The sequence below is a fragment of the Coregonus lavaretus genome, assembly GCF_964263955.1.
Source record: "Coregonus lavaretus genome assembly, contig: HAP1_SCAFFOLD_387, whole genome shotgun sequence".
Lineage (NCBI taxonomy): Eukaryota > Metazoa > Chordata > Actinopteri > Salmoniformes > Salmonidae > Coregonus > Coregonus lavaretus.
In genome coordinates this window covers 240,860-246,259 of record NW_028158029.1, presented here as the reverse complement: position 1 = coordinate 246,259, position 5,400 = coordinate 240,860, and the positions used below count along the sequence as shown (strand labels likewise).

The 5,400-nt window shown below is 47.2% G+C and overlaps 1 long non-coding RNA gene across 1 annotated transcript; it reads right to left on the bottom strand.

The window, feature by feature from the left end:
• Nucleotides 1-3,752: 3,752 nt before the first annotated feature.
• On the bottom strand, nucleotides 3,753-4,722 carry LOC311124507. Its single transcript, XR_014612766.1, has 3 exons — nucleotides 4,662-4,722; nucleotides 4,248-4,326; nucleotides 3,753-3,845 (listed from the first exon to the last, which is right to left on the bottom strand). It is a non-coding gene; the product is annotated as an uncharacterized lncRNA (long non-coding RNA).
• Nucleotides 4,723-5,400: the final 678 nt, after the last annotated feature.

Genomic DNA, 5,400 nt, shown 5'->3' with positions numbered 1-5,400 from the left:
CCACCCAGATACAGAAGGTAGACTATACTGTACTGTACCACTGGCTGTTCATGTCTTGAAGATAACAAGCTATTAGAACACAATATCTATTCAATATCAATGGATGTATAGAACATACTGCTTGAAGTGTGCTACATAAGAGACTCTACAAGCACATACAGGAAGTAGTTTACAAACTAGTGACTGTGTCTGTTCTGCCGTGCCTCTATTAAAGAGACTACACACATACAGTATGTAGATTACATAATAGTGACTGTGTCTGGTCTACCTTACCTCTATCAAAGAGACTCCTTTCGTCTTTTGACCTCACCCTCTCACCGTCCCCCCCTACTCACAAGGCAGGCAATACGCTTGACCTCGTCTTCACTAGATGCTGTTCTTCTACTAATCTCACTGCAACTCCCCTCCATGTCTCCGACCACTACTTTGTATCCTTTTTTCTCTCGCTCTCCTCCAACACTACTCACTCTGCCCCTACTCAGAAGGTAATGTGCCGTCGCAACCTTCGCTCTCTCTCTCCCGCTACTCTCTCCTCTTCCATCCTATCATCTCTTCCCTCTGCTAAATCCTTCTCCCTCCTGATTCTGCCTCCTCAACCCTCCTCTCCTCCCTTTCTGCATCTTTTGACTCTCTATGTCCCCTATCCTCCCGGCCGGCTCGGTCCTCCCCTCCTGCTCCGTGGCTTGACGACTCATTGCGAGCTCATAGAAGAGGGCTCCGGGCAGCCGAGCGGAAATGGAGGAAAACTAGACTCCCTGCGGACCTGTCATCTTTTCACTCCCTCCTCTCTACATTCTCTTCCTCTGTTTCCGCTGCTAAAGCCACTTTCTACCACTCTAAATTTCAAGCCTCTGCCTCTAACCCTAGGAAGCTCTTTGCCACCTTCTCCTCCCTGCTGAATCCTCCTCCTCCCCCTCCCTCCTCCCTCTCTGTGGATGACTTCGTCAACCATTTTGAAAAGAAGGTTGACAACATCCGATCCTCATTTATTAAGTCAAATGACACCGCTGGTCCTGCTCACACTGCCCTACCCTATGCTTTATTCTTCTTCTTTCTCCCCTCTCTCTCCAGATGAAATCTTGCGACTTGTGACGGCCGGGCCGCCCAACAACCTGCCCGCTTGACCCTATCCCCTCCTCTCTTCTCCAGACCATTTCCGGAGACCTTCTCCCTTACCTCACCTCGCTCATCAACTCATCCTTGACCGCTGGCCATGTCCCTTCCGTCTTCAAGAGAGCGAGAGTTGCGCCCCTCCTCAAAAAACCTACACTCGATCCCTCCGATGTCAACAACTACAGACCAGTATCCCTTCTTTCTTTTCTCTCCAAAACTCTTGAGCGTGCCGTCTCTAGCCAACTCTCCTGCTATCTCTCTCAGAATGACCTTCTTGATCCAAACCAGTCAGGTTTCAAGACTGGTCATTCAACTGAGACTGCTCTTCTCTGTGTCATGGAGGCTCTCCGCACTGCTAAAGCTAACTCTCTCTCCTCTGCTCTTATCCTTCTAGACCTATCCGCTGCCTTTGATACTGTGAACCATCAGATCCTCCTCTCCACCCTCTCCGAGTTGGGCATCTCCGGCGCTGCTCACTCTTGGATTGCGTCCTACCTGACAGGTCGCTCCTACCAGGTGGCGTGGTGAGAATCTGTCTCCGCATCACGTGCTCTCACCACTGTTGTCCCCCAGGGCTCAGTTCTAGGCCCTCTCCTATTCTCTCTATACACCAAGTCACTTGGCTCTGTCTTGTATCATTGCTACGCAGACGACACACAATTAATGTTATCCTTTCCCCGTTCTGATAACCAGGTGGCGAATCGCATCTCTGCATGTCTGGCAGACATATTAGTGTGGATGTCGGATCACCACCTCAAGCTGAACCTTGGCAAGACGGAGCTGCTCTTCCTCCCGGGGAAGGACTGCCCGCTCCATGATTACATTTACATTTACATTTTAGTCATTTAGCAGACGCTCTTATCCAGAGCGACTTACAGGAGCAATTAGGGTTAAGTGCCTTGCTCAAGGGCACATTAACGTCATTTAGCAGACGCTCTTAGCCAGAGCGACTCACAAATTGGTGCGTTCACCCTATAGCCAGTGGGATAACCACTTTACAATTGGGGGGGGGGGGGGGGGGGGGGTAGAAGGATTCCTTTATCCTATCCCAGTTGACAACTCCATTGTGTCAACTCCCAGAGTGCAAAGAACCTTGGCGTGACCCTGGACAACACCCTGTCGTTCTCCGCTAACATCAAAGTGGTGACCCGATCCTGCAGGTTCATGCTCTACAACATTCGCAGAGTACGACCCTACCTTACACAGAAAGCGGCACAGGTCCTAATCCAGGCACTTGTCATCTCCCGTCTGGATTACTGCAACTCGCTGTTGGCTGGGCTCCCTGCCTGTGCCATTAAACCCCTACAACTTATCCATAACGATGCAGCCCGTCTGGTGTTCAACCTTCCCAAGTTCTCTCATGTCACCCCGCTCCTCCGCACACTCCACTGGCTTCCAGTTGAGGCTCGCATCTACATTTATGTCATTTAGCAGACGCTCTTATCCAGAGCGACTTACATTATTATTATTATTATTATTTATTTTTGTATACCCCCGTGGGAAACGAACCCACAACCCTGGCGTTGCAAACGCCATGCTCTACCAACTGAGATACATCCCTGCCGGCCATTCCCTCCCCTACGCTAGACGACGCTGGGCCAATTGTGCGCCGCCCCATTGGTCTCCCGGTCCGGCTACGACAGAGCCTGGATTCGAACCAGGATCTCTAGTGGCACAGCTAGCACTGCGATGCAGTGCCTTAGACCACTGCGCCACTCGGGAGACTACAAGACCATGGTGCTTGCCTATGGAGCTGTGAGGGGAACGGCACCTCCTTACCTTCAGGCTCTGATCAGACCCTACACCCAAACGAGGGCACTACTTTCATCCACCTCTGGCCTGCTAGCTCCCCTACCTCTACGGAAGCACAGTTCCCGCTCAGCCCAGTCAAAGCTATTCACTGCTCTGGCACCCCAATGGTGGAACAAGCTGCCCCACGACGCCAGGACAGTGGAGTCACTGATCACCTTCCGGAGACACTTGAAACCCTACCTCTTTAAGGAATACCTGGAATAGTATAAAGTAATCCTTCTTCCCCCACCCCCCATAAAAAAATAACAAATATATATAATAATAATAATAATAATAATAATAATAATAATAATAATAATAATAATAATAAATAAAATAAAAAGGTGGTTGTCCCACTTGCTATCATAAGTTGAATGCACCAATTTGTAAGTCGCTCTGGATAAGAGCGTCTGCTAAATGATGTAAATGTAAATGTTTACAGGAAGTAGATTACATACTAGTGACTGTGTCTGGTCTACCTTACCTCTATCAAAGAGACTCTACACATACAGGAAGTAGATTACATACTAGTGACTGTGTCTGGGTCTGCCTTACCTGTATCAAAGAGACTCTACACATACAGGAAGTAGATTACATACTAGTGACTGTGTCTGGTCTACCTTACCTCTATCAAAGAGACTCTACACATACAGGAAGTAGATTACATACTAGTGACTGTGTCTGGTCTGCCTTACCTCTATCAAAGAGACTCTACACATACAGGAAGTAGATTACATACTAGTGACTGTGTCTGGGTCTGCCTTACCTGTATCAAAGAGACTCTACACATACAGGAAGTAGATTACATACTAGTGACTGTAACTGGTCTACCTCACCTCTATCCCACTCTGATGTCTCCTGCTTCCACTTCTGAGAGACACACAGAGAGAGCAGAGACAGCAGGGCTAGAACCCTCCTCATCATCATCTTCCTCAGGAAAACTACAACAACAACAACAACAACATCATCATCATCATCATCATCATCATCATCATCAACAACAACAACATCATCCTCATCATCATCATCATCATCATCATCATCAACATCAACAACAACAATATCATCATCATCATCATCATCATCATCATCAACATCAACAACAACAATATCATCATAATCATCATCATCATCATCCTCACAACCAACAACAACAACAACATAATCAACAACAACAACATAATTCATTCAACCCCTCCACTATGTCTGACATAGACAAGCCTACATGTGAGGATCTGGAACCAGTGTCAACTCTCAGTGACAACAGGTGCAGAACACAGTAAAAACACGATAGATGCTGAACTGGTTAGCATGTCATAGTTGATGAATAGATGAGATTGGACCTGGTTCTGTAGATGATTAGTCTGTGTCTTTGTAGTCCAGCCCTCAGACCCAAATGGTGATTATCAGAGAATAGTCTCTCTGGGCAAAAGCAGATAAAACACCATCATTATGTGATTGGCTGAACTGGAAGTTGTTACTACAGTTCGGCACAGAATAACCCGCCATCAGTTACATGCAGAATCAATATATTATCTGAAGTTGATGTGATGTTATATTGTCATATTATTTACACAGTCATTATTTTCAGACTAGTTCATGTTCACATTCCATTTGGCATGCAGATATCCAGTGGATGATGGTTTCACAATAGAAAACATTTTCCTCTGTAAATAAATATAATATCAATCAAATAATATTGAATATTGATCCCTAATATCCAGTGATTACAGCTGGTTTATCTGTAGATACTCTACCTGACTGTGAAGCTGAGATGTGAGCTGTTTATCCCCAGACCAGACCAGACCAGACCAGACTAGATCAGATTAGACCAGACCAGAACAGTGTGTGGTAGTATTCCAGTATGACTGAAGCTCTGTAGAAGAACATGATGTGGACAGCTCTCTTATAAACTCTCTAAGCCATCCCCCACCTGCTGGACTCCTCCCCTTTATAACCAGGACACCCCTCTGTAAACGCACACACACACACACACACACACACACACACACACACACACACACACACACACACACACACACACACATGGTTCCTGTATACACACACACACACACACACACACACAGAAAGAAACGCTGGTCTGGAGGTCTGTAGTGTTACAGTGAAATGTCATCTCTAAAGTCTGTCTGGAGGTCTGTAGTGTTACAGTGAAATGTCATCTCTAAAGGCTGTCTGGAGGTCTGTATTGTTACAGTGAAATGTCATCTCTAAAGGCTGTCTGGAGGTCTGTATTGTTACAGTGAAATGTCATCTCTAAAGCCTGTCTGGCCACAGATACAGTGGAGGTGTTTGATGTAGCAGCAGAATCCCTCCTCCCTCTTCCTCCTCCCCCCTCCTTCTCTCCCTCGCTCCTCATCCTGTCCCCCCCCCCCCCCCCCCCCCCCCCCCCCCCCCCCCCCCCCACCTCCCCGCTCCTCCTCCTCTTCCTCCAGAACTACGTTCCTGAAGCCTACTGTAATCATCTGTGGAACATCT